Source organism: Heptranchias perlo, chromosome 6 (assembly GCF_035084215.1).
Source record: "Heptranchias perlo isolate sHepPer1 chromosome 6, sHepPer1.hap1, whole genome shotgun sequence".
NCBI lineage: Eukaryota > Metazoa > Chordata > Chondrichthyes > Hexanchiformes > Hexanchidae > Heptranchias > Heptranchias perlo.
In genome coordinates this window covers 30,146,983-30,171,902 of record NC_090330.1, presented here as the reverse complement: position 1 = coordinate 30,171,902, position 24,920 = coordinate 30,146,983, and the positions used below count along the sequence as shown (strand labels likewise).

The 24,920-nt window shown below is 45.9% G+C and overlaps 1 protein-coding gene across 3 annotated transcripts in view; it reads left to right on the top strand.

Annotated features, from left to right (window-relative positions):
• Window positions 1-1,193: 1,193 nt before the first annotated feature.
• The window catches only part of wasf3b (WASP family member 3b), a 96,149-nt gene continuing 72,422 nt past the window's right edge, over window positions 1,194-24,920 (top strand). For all 3 annotated transcript variants that reach the window (XM_067986016.1, XM_067986015.1, XM_067986018.1), the window contains exon 1: window positions 1,194-1,340. The gene's annotated coding sequence lies outside the window, so the exon portion shown is untranslated. The remainder of the gene's footprint in view (window positions 1,341-24,920) is intronic.

Genomic DNA, 24,920 nt, shown 5'->3' with positions numbered 1-24,920 from the left:
GTTCAATCAAATGATTTAGACAACCCAATTATGCACACATTAGAAACTTGCACCTTGAGGAAACCCTTGAAGCCAGGCTGTCTGAACTGAGCTGATAGTTTTCCTGTTGAGAAATACCTTGCCTGATGTTAGGTGTATGCTGTTTGCATGCTGTTTCTAGTAATACAAAAAGCAAATAAAACATTTAACACAGAGGAACACATCTAAATTAAATCTAATATCATAGATTTTGACACCATAAGTAAAACCTAAAAGTCACAATTATTACTTTTTACTTGTTGAATTCATAGACTGTTGCAGCACAGAAACGGTCCCACTTTTTAGGCTAACACGTACCTAAAGTTGGTCTGGAGTTTCTGCCTGATTTCCACCCAGCTAACAGCTTACTCTGGGCGGAACTAAGTCAAATAGCGCAAATGATCGCGGATTTTAGGCATGAGTTGCACCATAACTACATCACGCCTAAGTATCCGAGATCTTTTAAGTCCTACATCAATATTCGAGGGAATAAAACCAGCCCAACACATAATTTGGCGAAACTCTTTGCAAGCAACCTAATATTGAAATTCCAATCAACACTATTAATAACACGCTGTTTCTCAAGCCCATGTAAAATTAGTATGTGGGCCATTTTAACGAAATCGCTACCACTTAGTTAAGATAGCGCTTTGATGCACGTTCACCAGGGCGCTGACCATAGCGCTCCGTGCTGTTTCACGGGGTTTTCCGTGAATTGTATCACTTGCGTTGAACATTTAACGGGCAAACAAGAGTTAATACTTTCTGACAAAGACCTCATGCCTTTTTAAATACATACAATGCACAATATGCAAGGGTTTTAGAAGGTTCATCTTCAGAAAAATGCGAAATTTGCAGATTGGCCCTCATAACACGTAAAAGCATTCCACGTATTTAGCTAGTGCGAGAAACCCGTTCAGAAAAAGAGCCCGCCCGCCCGCGGGCCGTCCCGGCGGATTATAACCGCAGCGCGCGCCGCGACACCCGGCTCCGGATATTTTCCCACCCTGGCTGCACCCGTCACACTAACCTGATGGCTCGAATTCCTCAGCGCTCTTCCCATTCGACGTCGGGGGCGTTTCGGGTACGGTGGAATTTCAGAACCAACGCCCCCGAGTGGTCAACGCGCACGTCAATCAGTGCGCGCCCGCTATCAGGTTAGGTTAACTCGGCAATAACGGCTTGTGATAGGCGCTCGAGCGTCTTAACGGTGCCGAAAGGAACGAACGGGGCGAGAGAGAGAAAGAAAAAGAAAAAGAGAGAGAGCGGGAGGGAAGCTGTGTTTTTTAAACAAATAATTCCTCATAAATAGTTCACCCGAGGTAAGAGCGTGTTTGTGAGAAGAGTCAGGCGAATCCGTTAAGTTTCTGGTGGTCAGTGTTTGATCGGGACCAGTCGGTACAGCCGGATGGTGGAGAACCGCTACTCGGCTTATAATAATTATACCGCAGTCATAGCCAGGCGACGGGAGCCCGGTGAAAGCAAAAGATTAAATGTGAAATAACGGGCGTTTTAGTTGTTGTATGTAATGTTAATGGCCGCGTGAAGTAACGGCTCTTGTCGGCTGCCTTTTTTTAATCCGACGTTGCGGTTTTTGGTCATTGTTATGCGGGGTGAATGAGGACAGAGGCAGGCGATCGATGAAGGGTATCCGCTCCCTGTCCCGGCAGAACAGCTGCTTCAAGAGGAAGAAAACCTTCCTCTTCACTCCTTGTTACAGGGGTTTTAATTTGTAATGCGTTTATTTAATTAGTTAACATGTCACTTTATAATAGCATAACCTGGCGGTTTTGGTTTTGCCATATCGGTTTTAAGCGGTACCGTTTATATAAACAGGATCGAGAGCCATCAACGCTTATTGTTGGTTCATTATGCATCTATGTAAAGATCAAATTTTGAAAGTTGTTCATAACTTTTTTTTTCAAAACTGTTAATAAAACTAAAATCTAGATATTTTCAGTAGCAATAATTTAATAAATGCCAAGGAGCATAGTTTGTCTTCACGAGTAAAGATAAACCATTACTGAGGCATTCACGGGTTGAATAGTAATCAACCTATTGTAAAGTAAAATAATGTAGTGGTTTTCAAACTTGTTTTATATGGAGGACGAATGTAAATATGGACAGACTGATTGCAACTCCCTGTCTTAACTTCTGTATGACCATGTCAGCTATTTAAAGGAAAAAAATTCTATAATTGCAAAAAAAAATTATTGCTCTACAGCAACAGAATCATAGAAAATTACGGCACAGAGGGAGGCCACCTGGCCCATCGTGTTCATGCCAGCCAAAAAAGAGCTATCCAGCTTAATCCCACATTCCAGCACTTGGCACATAGCCTTGTAGGTTACGGCACTTCAAGTGCTCATCCAAGTAATTTTTAGATGAGTTGAGGGTTTCTGCCTAGAAAATGAAAAGCAAAATACTGTGGATGTTGGAAATCTGAAATAAAAATAGAAAATGCTGGAAATACCCAGCAAGTTGGGCAGCATCTGTGGAGAAAGGAACAGTTAACGTTTCAGGTCGTGACCCTTCGTCAGAACAGAAATAATGTGCTAGTAAGTTAACAAATAGAGAAATCTGATAACAGATGGACAGAAATTTGAAAACCTTGAGGACTCCCTAGGGTCAAGTGAACCATTTGAAAACCTATATATTAAGCCTTGTAGATACAATTCTGAGGATCAGTTACAACAATCTTTCACTTAGACATATCAGAAAGTTGGACACAGTTTTATATAACCACTTGGGCAACAGTTTGCACTAGTTAATATAACATTATAGTACTAAATTAAGTTAAAATGATTGCATTCTAAGATATCAAAGCAATATGTTTCTTATATTTAAGGTAAATGCTACAAAAATGCAAACCATTGGTGTAGAGTTGCTGAATTACCATTGCAATTTTAAAAGTACCAATTGTTCTGGCTACTACAGTAGACTGTGAGGATTCTCCATGACCAACCAGAGAAGAGACCTTTTGAAGATCTTGCATATGTGAAAAGAATTGCTTTCCTACTGTCCATAATGGTAGAAGTGCATCCCTCAAATTTTGTAGTGCAAATTAATATTTTTAAGCAGTATTTTGACTAGTTTTTTTCCATTAGAACAACCATGGTCAGTACCGTCCGAGAAATGGATTTGTGCCTAGGGCTTTTATACGTAATTCTTAATTTGGCTCATGAGTTGTCCTGCACAAACTGACTCAATGAAAGAACACAGCTACAGCTTGGCAATCAGCATGAATGAATGACAACATTGAACACTATTTAACTCTAAGCTCACCTCAGAGATCAAGGTTTGGACTGCATACAATTTTTTAAAATTCATTCACGGGATGATGGCGTCATTGGCAAGGCATTTATTGCCCATCCCTAATTGCCCTTGAGAAGGTGGTGGTGAGTCGCCTTCTTGAACAGCTGCAGTCCATGTGGTGAAGGTACTCCCACAGTGATGTTAGGTAGGGAGTTCCAGGATTTTGACCCAGTGACGATGAAGGAACGGCGATATATTTCCGAGTCAGAATTGTGTGTGACTTGGAGGGGAATGTGCAGGTGGTGGTGTTCCTATGCCCCTGCTGCCCTTGTCCTTCTAGATGGTAGAGGTCGTGGGTTTGGGAGGTGCTGTCGAAGAAGCCTTGGCGAATTGCTGCAAGAAGATGGTACACACTGCAGCCACGGTGTGCCGGTGGTGGAGGAAGTGAATGTTTAAGGTGGTGGATGGGGTGCCAATCAAGCAGGCTGCTTTGTCCTGGATAGTGTCGAGCTTCTTGAGTGTTGTTGGAGCTGCACTCATCCAGGCAAGTGGAGAGTATTCCATCACACTCCTGACTTGTGCCTTGTAGATGGTGGAAAGGCTTTGGGGAGTTAGGAAGTGAGTCATTCGCCGCAGAATATCCAGCCTCTGATCTGCTCTAGTGGCCACAGTATTTATGTGGCTAGTTTAGTTAAGTTTCTGGTCAATGGTGACCCCCAGGATGTTGATGGTGGGGGATTCAGTATTTGTAATGCTGTTGAATGTCAAGGGGTGGTGGCTAGACTCTTTCTTGTTGGAGATGGTCATTGCCTGGCAGTTGTCTGGCGCGAATGTTACTTGCCATGTATTGTCCCATGCCTGGATGTTGTCCAGGTCTTGCTGCATGCGGGCTTGGACTACTTCATTATCTGAGGGGTTGCGAATGGAACTGAACACTGCAATCATCAGCGAACATTCATACTTCTGACCTTATGATGGAGGGAAGGTCATTGATGAAGCAGCTGAAGATGGCTGGGCCGAGGACACTGCCCTGAGGAACTCCTGTAGCGATGTCCTGGGACTGAGATGATTGGCCTCCAACAACCACTACCATCTTTGTGCTAGGTATGACTCCAGCCACTGGAGAGTTTTCCCCCTGATTCCCATTGACTTCAATTTTGCTAGGGCTCATTAATGCCACGCTACCCGGGTATGGTAGCATGGTGGTTATGTTACTGGACTAGTAATCCAGAGGCCTGGACTAATAACTCGGAATCATGAGTTCAAATCCTGCCATGGGAGCTGGGGAATTTAAATTCAATTAAACAAAATCTGGAATAAAAAAACTAGTATCAGTAATGGTGGCTATGAAACTACCGGATTGTCGTAAAACCCATCTGGTTCACTAATGTTTCGGGAAGGAAACCTGCTGTCCTTACCCGGTCTGACCTATATGTGACTCCAGACCCAGAGCAATGTGGTTGATTCTTAATTGCCCTTGAAATGGCCTAGCAAGTCACTCTGTTGTACAATCTCGCCACAAAAAGTCAGAATAAGAATAAAACCGGACGGAACACCTGGCATCGGACCACTAAGCACCGGACATGACAAAGGCAAACCAAGCCCAGTCGACTCTGCAAAGTCCTCCTCACTAACATCTGGGGACTTGTACCAAAATTGGGAGAGCTGTCGCACAGACTAGTCAAGCAACAGCCTGACAGACATAGCTATACTCTCAGAATCATACCTTTCAGCTGACGTCCCAGATTCTTCAGGACAGACCCACCAGAGGTGATGGTACAGTGAAATACAGTCAGGAGGGAGTGGCCCTGGGAGTCCTCAACTTTGACTCCGGACCCCATGGAGACTCATAGCATCAGGTCAAACATGGGCAAGGAAACCTTCTGCTGGTTACCACCTAATGCCCTCCCTCAGCTGATGAATCAGTCCTCCTCCATGTTGAGCACCCACTTGGAGGAAGCACTGAGGATAGCAAGGGCACAGAATGTACTCTGGGTGGGGGACTTCAATGTCCATCACTAAGAGCGGCTCGGTAGCACCACTACTGACTGAGCTGGCCGAGTCCTGAATGACATAGCTGCCAGACTGGGCCTGCGGCAGGCGGTGAGTGAACCAATGAAGGAAAAACCTATTTGACCTCATCCTCATCAATCTACCTGTCGCAGATACATCTGTCCATGATAGTATTGGTAGGGGTGATCAGCGCACAGTCCTTGTGGAGACGACGTCCCGTTTTCACACTGAGTACACCATCCAACATGTTGTGTGGTACTACCTCCGTGCTAAATGGGATAGATTCAGAACAGATCTAGCAGCTCAAAACTGGGCATCCATGAGGTGCTGTGGGCCATCAGCAGCAGCAGAGTTGTATTCCAGCACAATCTGTAATCTTGTGGCCTGGCATATTCTACACTCTACCATTACCAACAAGCCAGGGGATCAACCCTGGTTCATTGAGGAGTGTAGAAGAGCATGCCAGGGAGCAGCACCAGGCATACCTAAAAATGAGGTGCCAACCTGGTGATGCTATAACACAGGACTACATGCATGCTAAACAGCGGAAGCAACATGCTATAGACAGAACTAAGCGATTCCACAACCAACGGATCAGATCAAAGCTCTGTAGTCCTGCCACATCCAGTTGTGAATAGTGGTGGACAATTAAACAACTAACAGGAGGAGGAGACTCCGTGAACATCCCCATCCCCAATGATGGCAGAATCCAGCACGTGAGTGCAAAAGACAAGGCTGAAGCGTTTGCAATCATCTTCAGCCAGAAGTGCTGAGTGGATGATCCATGTTGGCCTCCTCCCTACACCCCACCATCACAGAAGCCAGTCTTCAGCCAATTCGATTCACTCCATGTGATATCAAGAAACGGCTGAGTGCACTGGATACAACAAAGGCTATGAGCCCCAACAACATCCCGGCTGTAGTGCTGAAGACTTGTGCTCCAGAACTAGCTGCGCCTCTAGCCAAACTGTTCCAGCACAGCTACAACACTGGCATCTACCCGACAATGTGGAAAATTGCCCAGGTATGTCCTGTCCACAAAAAGTAGGACAAATCCAATCCGGCCAATTACCGCCCCATCAGTCTACTCTCAATCATCAGCAAAGTGATGGAAGGTGTCATCGACAGTGCTATCAAGCGGCACTTACTCACCAATAACCTGCTCACCGATGCTCAGTTTGGGTTCCGCCAGGACCACTCGGCTCCAGACCTCATTACAGCGTTGGTCTAAACATGGACAAAAGAGCTGAATTCCAGAGGTGAGGTGAGAGTAACTGCCCTTGATGTCAAGGCAGCATTTGACCGAGTGTGGCACCAAGGAGCCCTCGTAAAATTGAAGTCAATGGGAATCGGGGGGAAAACTCTCCAGTGGCTGGAGTCATACCTAGCACAAAGGAAGATGGTAGTGGTTGTTGGAGGCCAATCATCTCAGCCCCAGGGCATTGCTGCAGGAGTTCCACAGGACAGTGTCCAAGGCCCAACCATCTTCAGCTGCTTCATCAAAGACCTTCCCTCCATCATCAGGTCAGAAATGGGATTGTTCGCTGATGATTGCACAGTGTTCCGTTCCATTTGCAACCCCTCAGATAACGAAGCAGTCTGTGCCCGCATGCAGCAAGACCTGGACAACATCCAGGCTTGGGCTGATAAGTGGCAAGTAACATTCGCTCCAGACAAGTGCCAAGCAATGACCATCTCCAACAAGAGAGAGTCTAACCACCTCCCCTTGACATTCAACGGCATTACCATCGCCGAATCCTCCACCATCAACATCCTGGGGGTCACCATTGACCAGAAGCTTAACTTAACCAGCCACATAAATACTGTGGCTGCTAGAGCAGGTCAGAGGCTGGATATTTTGTGGCGAATGACTCATTTCCTGACTCCCCAAAGCCTTTCCACCATCTACAAGGCACAAGTCAGGAGTGTGATGGAACACTCTCCACTTGCCTGGATGAGTGCAGCTCCAACAACACTCAAGAAGCTCGACACCAACCAGGACATAATCTGGTTCACTAATTTCCTTTAGGGAAGGAAACCTGCCGTCCATTCCCGGTCTGGCCTATACGTGACTCCAGACCCACAGTAATGTGGTTGATTCTTAATTGCCCTCTGAAATGGCCTAGCAAGCCACTCAGTTGTAAAATCTCGCTAAAAATAGGCACAATAAGAATAAAACCGGACGGACCACCCGGCATCAGACCACTAGGCAAACCAAGCCCAGTCGACGCTGCAAAGTCCTCCTCACTAACATCTGGGGACTTGTGCCAAAATTGCGAGAGCTGTCCCACAGACTAGTCGAGCAACAGCCTGACATAGCCATACTCACAGAATCATACATTTCAGCTAACGTCCCGGACTCTTCCATCACCATCCCTGGGTATGTCCTGTCCTACCGCAGGACAGACCCACCAGAGGTGGCGGTACAGTGATATACAGTCAGGAGGCAGTGGCCCTGGGAGTCCTCAACATTGACTCTGGACCCCATGAAATCTCATGGCATCAGGTCAAACATGGGCAAGAAACCTCCTGCTGATTACCACCTACCGCCCTCCCTCAGCTGATGAATCAGTCCTCCTCCATGTTGAACACCACTTGGAGGAGGCACCGAGGGTAGCAAGGGCACAGAATGTACTATGGGTGGGGGACTTCAATGTCCATCACCAAGAGTGGCTTGGTAGCACCACTACTGACCGAGCTGGCCGAGTCCTGAAGAACATAGCTGCTAGACTGGGCCTACGGCAGGTGGTGAGTGAACCAACACGAGGGAAAAATTTACTTGACCCCATCCTCACCAATCTACCTGTCGCAAATGCATCTGTCCATGACCGTATTGGTAAGAGTGACCACCGCACAGTCCTCGTGGAGACGAAGTCCCGACTTCGCACTGAGGACACCATCCAATGTGTTGTGTGGCACTACCACCGTGCTAAATGGGATAGATTCAGAACAGATCTAGCAGCTCAAAACTGGGCATCCATGAGGCGCTGTGGGCCATCAGCAGCCGCAGAATTGTATTCCAGCACAATCTGTAACCTCATGGCCCGGCACATTCCTCACTCTACCATAACCAACAAGCTGGGGATCAACCCTGGTTCAATGAGGAGTGTAGAAGAGCATGCCAGGAGCAGCACCAGGCGTACCTAAAAATGAGGTGCCAACCTGGTGAAGCTACAACTCAGGACTATATGCATGCTAAGCAGTAGAAGCAACATGCTATAGACAGAGCTAAGCGATTCCACAACCAACGCCAGGACCACTCGGCTCCAGACCTCATTACAGCCTTGGTCCAAACATGGACAAAAGAGCTGAATTCCAGAGGTGAGATGAGAGTGACTGCCGTTGACATCAAGGCAGCATTTGACCGAGTGTGGCACCAAGGAGCCCTAGTAAAATTGAAGTCAATGGAAATCATGGGGAAAACTCTCCAGTGGCTGGAGTCATACCTAACACAAAGGAAGATGGTAGTTGTTGTTGGAGGCCAATCATCTCAGCCCCAGGACATTGCTTCAGGAGTTCCTCAGGGCAGTGTCCTAGGTCCAACCATCTTCAGCTACTTCATCAATGACCTTCCCTCCATCATAAGGTCAGAGATGGGGATTTTCGCTGATGATTGCACAGTGTTCAGTTCCATTCGCAACCTCTCAGATAATGAAGCAGTCCGAGCCCGCATGCAGCACGACCTGGATAACAACCAGGCTTGGGCTAATAAGTGCCAAGCAATGACCATCTCCAACAAGAGACAGTCTAACCACCTCCGCTTGACATTCAACGACATTACCATCGCCGAATCCCCCACCATCAACGTCCTGGGGGTCACCATTGACCAGAAACTTAACTGGACCAGCCATATAAATACTGTGGCCACAAGAGCAGGTCAGAGGCTGGGTATTCTGCGATGAGTGACTCATCTCCTGACTCCCCAAAGCCTTTCCACCATCTACAAGGCACAAGTCATAGAATCATAGAATCATAGAAGTTACAACATGGAAACAGGCCCTTCGGCCCAACATGTCCATGTCGCCCAGTTTATACCACTAAGCTAGTCCCAATTGCCTGCACTTGGCCCATATCCCTCTATACCCATCTTACCCATGTAACTGTCCAAATGCTTTTTAAAAGACAAAATTGTACCCGCCTCTACTACTGCCTCTGGCAGCTCGTTCCAGACACTCACCACCCTTTGAGTGAAAAAATTGCCCCTCTGGACCCTTTTGTATCTCTCCCCTCTCACCTTAAATCTATGCCCCCTCGTTATAGACTCCCCTACCTTTGGGAAAAGATTTTGACTATCTACCTTATCTATGCCCCTCATTATTTTATAGACTTCTATAAGATCACCCCTTAACCTCCTACTCTCCAGGGAAAAAAGTCCCAGTCTGTCTAACCTCTCCCTGTAAGTCAAACCATCAAGTCCCGGTAGCATCCTAGTAAATCTTTTCTGCACTCTTTCTAGTTTAATAATATCCTTTCTATAATAGGGTGACCAGAACTGTACACAGTACTCCAAGTGTGGCCTCACCAATGCCCTGTACAACTTCAACAAGACATCCCAACTCCTGTATTCAATGTTCTGACCAATGAAACCAAGCATGCCGAATGCCTTCTTCACCACCCTATCCACCTGTGACTCCACTTTCAAGGAGCTATGAATCTGTACTCCTAGATCTCTTTGTTCTATAACTCTCCCCAACGCCCTACCATCAGGAGTGTGATGGAATACTCTCCACTTGCCTGGATGAGTGCAGCTCCAACAACACTCAAGAAGCTCGACACCATCCAGGACAAAGCAGCCCGCTTGATTGGCACCCCATCCACCACCCTAAAAATTCATTCCCTTCACCACCGGCGCACAATGCCTGCAGTGTGTACCATCCACAGGATGCACTGCAGCAACTCGCCAAGGCTTCTTCGACAGCACCTCCCAAACCCGCGACCGCTACCACCTAGAAGGACAAGAGCAGCAGGTACATGGGAACAACATCACCTGCACGTTCGCCTCCAAGTCACACACCATCCCGACTTGGAAATATATTGCCGTTCCTTCATCGTCGCTGGGTCAAAATCCTGGAACTTCCTTCCTAACAGCACTGTGGGAGAACCTTCACCACACGAACTGCAGCAGTTCAAGAGCGGGGCTCACCACCACCTTCTCAAGGGCAATTAGGGATGGGCAATAAATGCCAGCCTCGCCAGTGCTGCCCACATCCCATGAACGAATTTTAAAAAAAGGACAAAGCAGCCCGCTTGATTGGCACCCCATCCACCACCCTAAGCATTCACTCCCTTCATCACTGGCGCACCGTGGCTGCAGTGTGTACCATCTACAGGATGCACTGCAGCAACTCGCCAAGGCTTCTTCGACAGCACCTCCCGAACCCGCGACCTCTACCACCTAGAAGGACAAGGGCAGCAGCCACATGGGAACAACGCCACCTGCACGTTCCCCTCCAAGTCACACACCATCCTCACTTGGAAATATATTGCCGTTCCTTCATCATCACTGGGTCAAAATTCTGGAACTCCCTTCTTAACAGCACTGTGGGAGAACCTTCACCACACGAACTGCAGCGGTTCAAGAGGGGGGCTCACCACCACCTTCTCAAGGGCAATTAGGGATGGGCAAGAAATGCTGGCCTTGCCAGCGACGCCGACATCCCATGAATGACTTAAAAAAACACTTGGTCAAATGCTGCTTTGATGTCAAGGGCAGTCACTCTCACCTCACCTCTGGAATTCAGCTCTTTGTCCATGTTTGGATCAAGTCTGTAATGAGGTCTGGAGCCGAGTGGCCCTGACGGAACCCAAACTTGATAGCACTGTCAATGACACCTTCCATCACTTTGCTGATGATTGAGAGTCGTCTGATGGGGCCGTAATTGGCCGGATTGGATTTGTCCTGCTTTTTGTGGGCAGGACATACCTGGGCAATTTTCCACATTGTCTGGTAGATGCCAGGGTTGTAGCTGTACTTGGACAGCTTGGATAGAGGTGCGGCTAGTTCTGGAGTACAGGTCTTCAGTACTACAGCCGGGATGTTGTCGGGGCCCATAGCCTTTGTCGTATTCAGTGCACTCAGCTGTTTCTAGATATCACGTGGAATGAACTGAATTGGCTGAAGACTGGCTTCTGTGATGATGGGGATCTCGGGAGGAGGCCAAGATGGATCGTTCACTTGGATCTTCTGGCTGAAGATGGGTGCAAACGCTTCAGCCTTGTCTTTTGCACTCACGTGCTGGGCTCTGCCATCATTGAGGATGGGAATGTTCACGGAGCCTCCTCCGCCTGCTAGTTGTTTAATTGTCTACCGCCATTCACGACTGGATGTGGCAGGACTACAGAGCTTTGATCAATTCGATGTACGACTAATAGCTGCTTTGTTGAATTACATCATCCACATTAAAGTTGATGCCATCAAAAGGTTTGGTAATACAGCTCCAAAAGGGTACTTATTCTTTGCATGGATCAACAGAATCTAAATGATACAACATACAAGAATAAATTTGGTTTTCAGTAATAGCACAACCTTGTTGAGTTCAACTCAAATCACAGTATTGCAGCCTTTGCTGGTTTCAACTTAAAGCATAAGAATAATATTCAGTTTCCAAGATCATAGTACATGCTTGGCAGGGTTAGCTTTTGTAGTCTTTAAGTAATTTGTGGTAATGAAGCTCTTTGGATATTTCTAAGAGACATATTAAGGTGCTATATTAATGCAAGTTCTCTTTTCCCCTCCAATGTGGTCGATAGGGCCCTTGAGCGAGTCTGTCCCATTTTTCCTCAACTTCTGCCCTCACCCCTTCTCCGCCCTCCCAGAATTGTGATCGGGTGCACCTTGTTCTCACCGTCCACCTCAACAGCCTCTGCATTCGACAGATCATCTTCTGCCATTTCTGTCACCTCCAACATGATCCCACCACCAAATACATCTCCCATCCCCTTTCAGCATTCCGAAGGGGTCTATCCCTCCATGGCACCCTGTCTATTCTTCTGTCACCCCAAACACCGACTGTCCTTCTTGCGCCTTCCCAAGAGAGTACAGAAGATGCAACACCTGCCCATTTACCTCCTCTCACACCACCATCCAGGACCCCAAGTGTTTCTTCCAGGTGAGAAAGTGATTTACTTGTACTTCCTCCAACCAAGTATACTGTATTCACTGCTTATGTTGTGGTCTCCATTGGGACGACGAAATGCAGATTCAGTGATTGCTTTGCTGTACATCTCCATTTTGTCCGCAAGTGTGACCTGTTGCTTGCCACTTTAATTTTCCATCTCACTCCCACTCTGACTTCTCTGACCATGGCCTTTTACACTGTTTCTGCAAAGCTCAATGCAGGCTTGAGGAACAGCATCTCATCTTTCTACAAGGCACTTTGCAGCCATCTGGTCCTACTAGTGACTTTAATAAGGTATTGGTAATGTAGGATGGATGTACCAGCACTCCCAGGGATGGGGGAGGGAGTGGATTGCTACTTGGGATGGAGATCCCCTTCGGTGCTATCCCAGCTGGGGTCTGCACCCCTGATGTTCACCTGTCTTTTTCTTCCACCAGAACCCTAGGCCACTGGAGCCTGCTCCGATTTTCTTGCTTCTCTCTCCACTTAGCTATCGTGCTTTAACTAATCACACATTCTTTGCGTCTTGTATATGTCTTTTATTTCTCTAATTTCTCTCATTATGCCTTCTTTTGTCTTACACTATCGTCACTTCTGTCATTTAACCATCTCTTGTTCTCTACCTGATCACTTTACAGGTCATTCTTTTTATTTTTTTGTGTATATGTTCTTACCCCCTCCCTTACCCTTGCTCTATTCATTCTTATAAGCTGTTCATCAATGATATCTTCCAGTTCTGATGAAGGGTTACACCTGAAATGTTAACAATTTCCCTTTCTGCAGCTGTTCTGCCTGTTAGAGTGTTTCCAGCATTTTCTGTTTTGTTTCAGATTTCCAGCCTCTGCAGTATTTTGCCTTTTTGTTCTCTCTTTTCCAGTCTGTTTTGACATATATAGCATGTGTTAGGCTTCCAATGTTAAATAGCACTTGAGTGGTGTTATCTTAAAAAACATATAATCTCTTTCATTAGGTAACAGGCGAATTGCTACAGGTCTGTTCTCTGTAGTGTGACGATTCCATCCTTTGCCTTCAGCAAGTTGCAACTCATTGGCAAATGTCTTCTTTCACTAATGCCCGTTTAACATCTTGCACACATTTGTATACTGTACTATATTTTGTCTGCGCTTCAACTTTTGGATAGTCTTCCACAGTTTTGGGATAACATTCTCAATACCGTTTCCGAAGCATGCACTCAATAACCACCTATGAAAATCTCCCAAATTGATGGAAATATGTTTTGAGTTTAAATATCTTAGGTTACTACAATTTAATGTAACTTCAGACAATTTGGCCATTTTGTACATATTATTTTAATAGATACAATTCAGTTTATCAGACATGTCTTAGAATTGTGTTAAGTTAACATTTTCAATATAAAACTAATTGCATCTACACTTTCAACGGAAATATTAGTCAGACTATAGCATACTACAGCTATAATTTTAGTCTAAATGCTTTTCATACACAGTTAGCTGATCTCCCACAGCATTGTTCACGGGTAGTCAAGGGTCTAAAACAGTTATTTGGTTTAGCTGATTATCTAGCTTGTCTCTAACGCCGCTGCTTAGATATTCCTTGTGGGGGATGTGGTCTAAGTACAGGTTGATTAATGGTTAATTGCTATTATAATTGACAGCTGTGTCTAAATTCCTGGCTTCAGGTCAACCTGACAACTTCCCTCATATTATCTTGTAGGGGGTGGTGGTGTGTGTCAGCTTCACCTCTGACTTCTGAGCGGTCCGAATCGCTCCCACTCCCTGGGTTCTAGACCTTGGACTTATTTGGGGGTTGTGACAAAGTTCAGCAGACAACTGATTTTGGTGCAAGAAACTTTGACCTTTATTCAAGAGAGGAAATACAACACAACAATCTTAACACTCTAATAAAATGGGGAACACTTCAGTACACGCGAGGGAAATTACAGTAGAAAGATACCTCACCCCTCCCAAATCCCACTGTACTAGTTAGGTTGGACTCTAAAGGACCAGGGATAATGCTCACCAAACGAAACCTTGACAGTAATTCACCCAGAGGTAAGTCAGAAATAGATTGTAGAGTGGAAACTTTGCGGATCTTCGGTTTTCTCCCGAGTTGGTTTTCTTTGGTCGTGGTGGCTCAATATTACCCGGTTGGTTGGTGGTAATATTCGGTTGGTTGTTTCGTAAGGCCCTTGTTGCCGTGAGGTGTCTGATGGTCACTGGGACTGTTGCTCTGGTTTCTTCTTGTGTGTCGGCGTGCTTCTAGAGCTGCTGTCCTTCCCTTTCGAACTGCTTTCCTTGTTGTCTGCTGGAAACTGCTCTTCTTTCCAGACACATGCAGAACCAAGACAAGCAGCCCACCAGAGCCAGCAAGCCAGAGAGAGAGCGAGAGAGCTTTCGCCTTGTCGATGTCTCTCTTACAATGGTCTGTTAAAACATTTCTTACAAAGTTCTTTGATGGCCTTTTGATGGTCCCAATCATATTGCAAATTGCTTCTCCCAATGTGTCATTGTTTTAATTCTGATTTAGAGCTTGTCACATAAGGCTTCCTTTTGTATCCAACGTCCTAGGTGTTGTTGGTTTTGCTTTAAAACAAAAGCATGGCCCCACCATGTCTGGAAAAGTTACCTCTTTCAATGGGAGTGATTGTCGACCCCCTGCTGTCCGTTTTGCATTAAAACAGAGACATGTCTGAAGCTCCACGGTGTGTGTTTTGTTGATTTCGTCTGGTGACCTCTCAACTATCCTTCCATTTTAGGTTTATAGTCAATTGCCAAAGTTTTCCCATACTCAGGGTTTTTTTAGGGTTTTTCTCCGAGTTTTGGGGGATCTGTGAATTTTGAGAATCTTACACTCCCCCCTGTGATACTTTAACCTTGCTTCAAGTATCATACTGGTAAAAGGTGAGCAAAATTCTCGATCCTCGAGAGCCAACCTTCCCCTGTAGTTTAGATGCAGACACAGGTAAGAATTCAGTTACATTCATATCCAAGCACGGAGGGGGTCCAACACCCCTGCACCACTTGGAAAATACGGTACATACATAGAAAAATAATACACGGTAAACAATAATACTTAAACTACCAACAACCTTATATAAAATTTAACTAAAACACCCAAACTTAACAATCTCAAAATTAAATAACAGAAGCTATGTACATCCGCCGCCCGTCCCCGGGCGGCCAGGCTAATCCCTGTTCGGGCTACAGCACACTACTCCCTTCGGTGTGGCCACGCTGTCCTGTACCTTTGGTCCCTCGCAGCCTGCGGCTGCTGGCTGGGGACCTCTGTCCTCAGATCGATCCCTGACTTGAGGGACTGCCCTTTTAAACTGGGGAGCCGGTGACCACGGTTTCTTTGGCCGTGGCGTTCGTGGGGGCCTTCTCGGGACTCTGGCTGGTCGGTGTTTTCTGGCTGGTGAGTCTTTAACTTGAGCCATTGTCCCCTCTTGTGCGGTCTGTGGAATCTCCACTGCCGCTGGCTGGGGATTTCTGTCCTCAGGCTGTACCTCTTCTAAACCTATGTCACGGGCAGGTAACTCTCTGCCCTCAGGTCCCACCTCGTCTGAGTCCCAGATGAGCGGGGGAGTGTCCCAAACGGTGGGTGGGATGGCCCTTCTCGTAAAACAAGCCACTGCACCCGCTTGTGCAGTCTGTGAGTTTGCTCCTGCTGCAGGCTGAGGATTTTTATCCTCAGACCTTGCCCCAACTGGCTGTTCCCTTCTCGCTTTATCTATGGCCCTTTCCCCACCGCATATTGTCAGGCCCAGGAATTTCATCTCCTGCTGGCCAATCTGTGCTTTCTTTGGGTTCAATTTAAAACCTTCCTGCCCGAGCAGTTCCAGTAGTTCGGCCAGAAGTGGGCCATGTTCCTCTCTCGAATCGGTGAATAGGAGCAGGTCATCCACGTATTGTACCAGCTGCCTGGGCTGGCTGAAGCCCTTTAAACTGTTTGCCATGCATTGGTGGAAAATGCTGGGGCTATTGTGGAAGCCCTGAGGCAGACAGTTCCAGGTGTACTGTTGCCCTTTAAAGGTAAAGGCAAACTTGTACTGATCCTCTCTCCTTAAAGGGATGGACCAAAACCCGTTGGAGATATCCAGCACCATGAAAGTGGTCGCGGATGCTGGGATACTTCCTATCAGGTCGGCAACTGCTGCTACCGTGGGTGCACAGGCTGGGATGTTACTGTTGAGCACCCGATAGTCCACTGTGGCCCTCCAGGAGTTGTCCGGTTTTCTAACCGGCCACAGTGGAGAGTTCACGTGGGTGGCTATCGGTCTCAGGACGCCCTGTTGCACTAAAGAGTACATGGTTGCTTCCATGTCTGGCTCCGCTTCCCTGGGGAAGTTATATTGCTTTTGTGGTCGGGCCATAGGGTCCCCATCTACACTGACCTCGAACCCGTTGACCCTCCCACAGTCGTGTTTGTGTGTGGCAAATGTGGCTAGGTGAGCTTGCACAAATGCCTGGAACTCCCTTGGGGTATTGCTGACCATGTGTTCGCGGTTATAACCCTCTTTAGGCTTCATGGTGCACAGGGTCCCCTTCCCCTGTTTCCCTGGGATGACTACTACTCCGCCTTCCTTTCCTGTATTTGCTCCCCACAGGCAGTGATTCCTCAAATCCACTAGGATCCCGTGGCCTACAATAAAGTCGGCTCCCAGGATCCCTTTTCCACCCTCTACTTCCCACTTCATTAGGATACAGGTCCACTTAGAGCGGAGTGTTCCTAAACGAATGTTCAGCGGGATGGAAAATGAGCCAGCCTGTTCTTTACCTGTGAATCCTGACAGACTGTATGGGACCCCGTTAGATAGAGGTGATGTAGTGGGGTTAGCTGAATGGATCACGGTACATGATGCTCCCGTGTCCAACAGATAGGTCCCCTTTACCTCTTCTACCTCCATCTCAACGAGGGGTCTCTTCCATAAGTCGTAGGTAAGGGAACACAGGTAAACAGGCTGCGCTGGCTTTAGTCAGGGTTGTGGGTTAGATAGGGCTGATGGGGTCAGAGCGCCGGTGGTGGCTGCTACCTTCCCTGGGCCAGTCAATAGGGTTCTCATGGCGTCCAAAAATGACTCGACCGTGGCGGGAGGGATTCCTGTCTTTGCCCTTTGGGCTGGGGTTGAGGAATTCTTTCCCTTGTTATCTTTCCAAGGATTCTTACACTCCTTCCTCCAGTGTCCATCCTTCCCACACCCATAACAGTTGAGCTTTGTGTTGGAAGGGTTATTCCCTTCCTGATGCCACTCCTTCCTACCCTGGCCGGGTTTCATTTCATGCACTTTCCCTTTAGGTGGGTGTGCATCGGTTCCTTTACCATTACGGTAAGCTATGGTCAATTGTCTGATCACTGTGAGTTCGGTAGTCAGGGGATTCTTTGGGTCAAACCACATTCCTGCCGCTGCCCTGACCTGTGGCAAGCTGTTTGCCACCAGGCAACGGAGCCAGTGGGCCCGCTGATCCTGGTCCAGGTTAGCTCGGTTAGGCGTCCCACTGCATGCGCTCCTATACACCGGCCACAACCTGTCTGCAAAAGCCTGCAGGGTTTCTCCTATGAGCTGCACTGTTTTTTCCACCCGGGAGAAAGGACTTCCCTCATTCATCCCCATGGCCTCAAGAACTTCCTCCTTGAGCTCCCCATAATCACACTGTCCCATCTTACATTGGTCAGAGAGGGTCTGGAAGAGCTTACTCTCCAGGGAGAATAACAGCATTTTGGCCTGTTCAGCATCATTGCACTCGTTGATGCTTGCTGCTTGTTCCACTTCCCTGAAGTGGACGGAGGGGTCCCCATTTGCAGCAAGTTTAGTTAAATGGCTTACCATGGCCCTAAGCTGTTGGGTGCCGTGGGGAACTACGAACTGGTTTTGGAGGGGTCCCTCATCCCCGTTATCAGCGGGCGGGCCGTACCTTTGCTGCCGGGCCGGGCACATCGGCCCCGGTCCCAGCCTCTCTTGCTGGGGGTTTTCCTCCTCAGCTTCTGCCCCTAATTCCACCCCCCTCTCCTGCCAGATTTCGCTAAAGCTTGGCGCTACGGGTGGTGGTCGTGGGCCCTCCTGCTCCTCAACCGGGTCGTCCCTTGGCACTACCTGTGGTGTCTGAACCGTTCTCCCCAGGTTCCCTGTGAAGTCGACCTGGGCTGCACTAGGGCTTATGAGGCATACCATGCCTTTTGCCGTCCTTAGAGCAAGGTTCAGACTCTCTATCTGCTTCTGGCAGGGGCCATGGTCTGCATCCTCAAACCTCTGTGCGCTCACTATCTTATAGGCTGCCTGTAAGCCTTTTACTTTCTCCTCCTGCTCTCTTACTTGACTTGCCAGGCGGGCATTCTTTTCCCACAACCTCAGCTCGTTGTTCTTGGCCTCAGTGACCTGACACTGTAAATATTCCTGCTGGGTCTTATGCTCCCCCACTAACTGCACCCTTTCCTGGTTCAGAGTCTGCAATGCTAACAGTAACTTCTCCCCTGCTAGGGCCTTCGTTTGGATCTCAGCTGCCCGTGCTTCAACGAGCCTGTCCAAAAGCTGGATCTGTTTCTTGAAGCACATCAGCCAGACTGCCTTTTCTATGGATTTCTTATGATCCTTTCCTTCTGTCCATTTAGCTGCAGCATCTACCGGGCGCCCAGCCTTTAACAGATTAGTGACCCATTTTTTTCCCCATATTCACCTTACTGAACACATAATTTGAAATCCTCTCTTCCAATACAGTTCTCTCTTCCAAATCAGTGTCCACTGTGTCACATCCCTTTTGCCAAAGTCCCTTCGTGGTCGCCATTTGTAGGGGGTGGTGGTGTGTGTCAGCTTCACCTCTGACTTCTGAGCGGTCCGAATCGCTCCCACTCCCTGGGTTCTAGACCTTGGACTTATTTGGGGGTTGTGACAAAGTGCAGCTGACAACTGATTTTGGTGCAAGAAACTTTGACCTTTATTCAAGAGAGGAAATACAACACAACAATCTTAACACTCTAATAAAATGGGGAACACTTCAGTACACGCGAGGGAAATTACAGTAGAAAGATACCTCACCCCTTCCACATCCCACTGTACTAGTTAGGTTGGACTCTAAAGGACCAGGGATAATGCTCACCAAACAAAACCTTGACAGTAATTCACCCAGAGGTAAGTCAGAAATAGATTGTAGAGTGGAAACTTTGCAGATCTTCGGTTTTCTCCCGAGTTGGTTTTCTTTGGTCGCGGTGGCTCAATATTACCTGGTTGGTTGGTGGTAATATTCGGTTGGTTGTTTCGTAAGGCCCTTGTTGCCGTGAGGTGTCTGATGGTCACTGGGACTGTTGCTCTGGTTTCTTCTTGTGTGTCGGCGTGCTTCTAGAGCTGCTGTCCTTCCCTTTCGAACTGCTTTCCTTGTTGTCTGCTGGAAACTGCTCTTCTTTCCAGACACATGCAGAACCAAGACAAGCAGCCCACCAGAGCCAGCAAGCCAGAGAGAGAGCGAGAGAGCTTTCGCCTTGTCGATGTCTCTCTTACAATGGTCTGTTAAAACATTTCTTACAAAGTTCTTTGATGGCCTTTTGATGGTCCCAATCATATTGCAAATTGCTTCTCCCAATGTGTCATTGTTTTAATTCTGATTTAGAGCTTGTCACATAAGGCTTCCTTTTGTATCCAACGTCCTAGGTGTTGTTGGTTTTGCTTTAAAACAAAAGCATGGCCCCACCATGTCTGGAAAAGTTACCTCTTTCAATGGGAGTGATTGTCGACCCCCTGCTGTCCGTTTTGCATTAAAACAAAAACATGTCTGAAGCTCCACGGTGTGTGTTTTGTTGATTTCGTCTGGTGACCTCTCAACTATCCTTCCATTTTAGGTTTATAGTCAATTGCCAAAGTTTTCCCATACTCAGGGTTTTTTTAGGGTTTTTCTCCGAGTTTTGGGGGATCTGTGAATTTTGAGAATCATAGTTTCAGCACGCCTTGCTTCAAAGACATCAGTAGCATCTCCAAGGAAAGTTTTCCGATAGCCAAGATACTGTTCTCTTAGAATCTGAAGAAAAAATCTCAAGTTTCACCACTGCATAACCTCAAATAACACTACACAAATTTTTTTTAAAAGATAGATATATTTGGTTGTTCAGCTTAATAGAACGAAAGCAACATAGGTTATTTATTCCAGAGCTAACAAATAAAAGGATATTACAATATTTATGAAAATTGTTAAATAGATTTATTCCAGGAGTGAAAACAACTACACAAATCACCATCGAGTCTCCGGTGTAAGGAATTAGCAATTATCTTTTCCAGCTGTCAACAAAACACAAGTCGATAATTAGTTGGCTCCAAAATTCAACTGTTGTTTGAAAAAAAATCAGACTAACATTAACTTGGAAGTTTTTCTCTCTCTCTTTCTCTCTCTCTCTCTTTTTCTCCCTCAGCTTAATGTTCTTTCTGAAGTTTATAAAACACAAACCATAAACTACAACCGGTGTGTAATCAGAAGTTTTTTTTTCTTATTCACTCACACAGACAGATAGCCTCTCTATTTAAAAAAATACTCACTATAAATTTTAAATTGTCTTCTTGTTCAAAATTATTTGAGCTAAAGCTAATGAGTAGAAAGTGCTAGACGCTTAAGAAAAAATTTCCATCAGTATAGATGACTGAACAGCACTGATACATCTCAGAACATCAGACATACTGCACATCCTCAGACTGCACAATCCTACTTCAGCTCACAAAGTCATACTTCTGGGCAAAAATATCAAGTATGAAAATCGCGTTTGACTAACTTGGTTGAGTTCCTTGATGAAGTAACAGAGAGGGTTGATGAGGGTAGTGTAGTTGATGTGTATATGGATTTTCAAAGGGCATTTGATAAGTACCACATAATAGAATTGTTAGCAAAATTAAAGCCCATGGCACCGTGGATACAAAATTGGCTAGGAGACAGAAAGCAGAGAATAGTGGTGAACGGTTGTTTTTCAGACTGGAGGGAAGTATATAGACGTGTTCCCCAGGGATCAGTATTAGAATCTTTTATGATATATATTAATGACCTGGAGTTGGGTCTAGAGGGTACAATTTCAAAGTTTGCAGATGACATGAAACTCGGAAATGTAGCAAAAAATATGGAGGACAGTAACAGACTTCAGGAGGACATAGACAGACTGGTGAAATAGGCAGATCATGGCAGATGAAATTAAATGCAGAGAAGTGTGAAGTGATACATTTTGGTGGAAAGAATGAGGAGAAGCAATATAAACTAAATGTTACAATTTTAAAGGGGGTGCAGGAACAGAGAGCTCTGGGGGTGCACATCCACAAATCTTTGAAGGTGGCAGGACAAGTTGAGAAGGCTGTTAAAAAAACATATGGGATCCTGGGCTTTATGTATAGAGGCATAGAGTACAAAAGCAAGGAAATTATGCTGAACCTTTATAAAATACTGGTTAGGCCTCAGCTGGAGTATTGTGTTCAATTCTGGGCACCACACTTTAGGAAGGATGTCAAGGTCTTAGAGAGGGTACAGAAGAGGTTTACTGGAATGGTACCAGGGATGAGGGACTTCAGTTATGCGGAGAAGCTGGGGTTGTTCTCAGAACAGAGAATGTTAAGGGGAGATCTGATAGAGGTGTTCAAATCATGAACAGTTTTGACAGAGTAAATAAGGAGAAACTTTTTCCAGTGGCAGAAGGGTTGGTAACGAGAGGACACAGATTTAAGGTGATCGGCAAAAGAGCTAGAGGCGACATGAGGAAACATTTTTTTTATGTACAGGGTTGTAATGATCTGGAATGCACTGCCTGAAAGGGCGGTGGAAGCAGATTCAGTAGTAACTTTCAAAAGGGAATTGGATAAATACTTGAAGGGAAAAAATTTACAGGGCTACGGGGAAAGAGCAGAGGATGGGACTAATTGGATAACTCTTTCTAAGAGCCGGCACAGGCATGTTGGGCCGAATGGCCGCCTCCTCTGCTGTACCTACTATGATACATGCTCAGCCTTTTGGGAGAGACTGAGACCTTCAAGTAAAAACTTTAATGAAGCCATTAAAAGACACGAAAGACAATTCAGTTGATAAATTTAATAAAGTTATTATGAAAAATCTATTTTTTTAATTTTTATTTTATCTAAACCTTAATTTGGACATTAGGGATCGATTTTAACTTTCTGAAATCAGCGTTAAAGGGCCAGTAATGGCTTCAAAATGGGGTCGGTAGACTTGCTGTCCTGTTAACATCCGGCATTCTGCCCACTGTGACATTTACATGGGCCTACCGCTAGACAGCTGAAAGCGCCTGCCTATTTCAGGTGGTAGACCCCTTCTAATATGCAAATCGGAATCCTAAAACATACATAGGACCCTGATTGCCATTTTAACATAGAAGTGGTTGGAAATCTCTCCAACCAGTTTCACTAGCGATGCTCTCAGAGGCCCCAAAAAGGTAAGTTTTAAAAATAATTTTTACGAGACCAGGAGGTGCTCCACCAGGTCCCACAAAAATAATCTTTGTCGCTGCTGCCCCGGGCTCTCTTCCCCCACCAACCCCCCCCACCCCCGCCACGATTGTGACCCCTTCCCTGTCTCAGGGAGGGGTGACCATGGGGGCTTTGAGGAAACTTTCCTTTCCCCAACTCTGCTTTTATGTCTCGTGAGGATGTTGAGGTGGCCTTCCTTTCCCTTCCTTTTTAGGTCCCAATTTTGGTCTCAATGAGGGCGAGGGGGTTAGAAGTAGTCTTCACTGCCTCCAAGCCCCTGTTTTGGTTGCATTGGGGAGACGGTGTTGAGGTAAACATCCCTTCCCCCACTGAGCCTCAATTTTGCAGTGTGGTGGTATAGCTTTCAGTTCTCCCGAAGCCCCGAATTTGCTTCCAGCGGGGTTGGTGGCTACTTTGCAATCCCCCAAATTTCTGAGTGAGGGGGTTTCAGTGTTTGGTTGTTCTGATACCAGTACAATCCATGCTTTGGCTTGCTTGTGATTATTTCTTTCATAGGGCAAGTCTTCTGGTACACAAACAGCAACCGAAATTTCCACATGGCAGAAGGATGCAGATTCATCGGGAGATGCGCTCCCCACAACACGTGATGCAGGCTCGATAGGGAGTATGGGGTCTTGCTTTAAAATATTGGAAGGAAATGACACTGTTGTGGGTCGGAACAGCTATCGGATTGTACATTTTTGCTATATTTCTGGTACATCATTTTGAGATTATAATAGTTATACGTGTACAGAATTTACAAGGCAAAACATAATATGCCAATTGGCACCCTTTAACAACACATGAAAAAGCTGTCAACCTTATTTTTTCTCTTTTTGCCATTTCATATCTTGGATTCAAAATGTTACTTATTAACTTCAAACTTGGTCTTTTCAAAGGTTAAATTCCTTTACTAGTCTCCTTTTACAGTTCTTCACAATCTAACACTATTCTCTTGTTTCTGCTGGAATTATTACTGTGTGGGAATTTGTACTACATGCAGGGATTTGTGGGTCAAATGGGATTATTTTTCAGTTTCATTGAGTAGTTAGTTAAGTGGCTGTTTTGTTGCTTCAGTAGATTGGTATTTTAGCTATTTTATTAATCTATTCTGATTTTTCCAACAAATGTATTTACATGATTTGAAATACAGATAATGCTCAATAGTGAGTATTGTAACTTCTTTAAGTGCTTAGAAATTATATCAAATCATTCTTAAGTTCAAGAGTAAGCCCAATGACAGGTGCAAATTCCAAAGATGATGGAGAGCCAAACGCGCTCACCATTATTTAAGAGCAAATAGAAGAGCAACTTCCGGCGAGTGGGCATGCACAGTCAAACGCCCAAATCTGGAAGTTGCTCTAAGAGATTCCCAGCTCGTTTGAAAGCTGTGTAGGAAGGACAGCTCACCGGTGAAATGAATGGACCAGCATAAAGTTGCTGCCCTGCCCAGCTGGAAATAAACTAATCTACACAGAAAAAGGTATGCTGGGATTTCTATACTAAGGCGTGGTAAGTCTTAATAACTGTCAAACAACCTCTCTGACATTGAAAATTAACTTTTAAAAATGTGGAGTCCCATTCCTTCCGATTTAACAGAAAGTTTTAATTTTTATTTTTTTTACTTTTTATTTCTGGCTCTTTTATCTCTATTTTAATTCAATATTTCTTACCCTTTCTTTATTTCACTTTCTCTAACTGATTTTGCGTTGAATTAACTGTTGTAGTTTGTACTTCCTGGTTCTGACTCTGCGTGGCTGGTCAAGGATGCTTAAATCTGATTGGTTGAGGGGACAAAGAAATCCTTTCCCTGTTCACACAGCTCATCTATGCCCGGGAGGAGACGCTGCACTTTTTGCAGCTCACCATTAGAGGAAGTTCCCCCACTAAAGCCTGTGGATCATTTGTGGGCAGGTTTAAATCTAATGAACGGTGGACGCTGTTCGTTCGCTGCTCGGAGCAAATTCTGGGCCATTGTAACAGGAATGTATAGTCTCCAGCTAAATATCCAAAATGCTTATTGAGTTCTTCGAGGATATAACGTATAGGGTGGATAAAGGGGAACCAGTGGACGTAGTGTATTTAGACTTCCAGAAGGC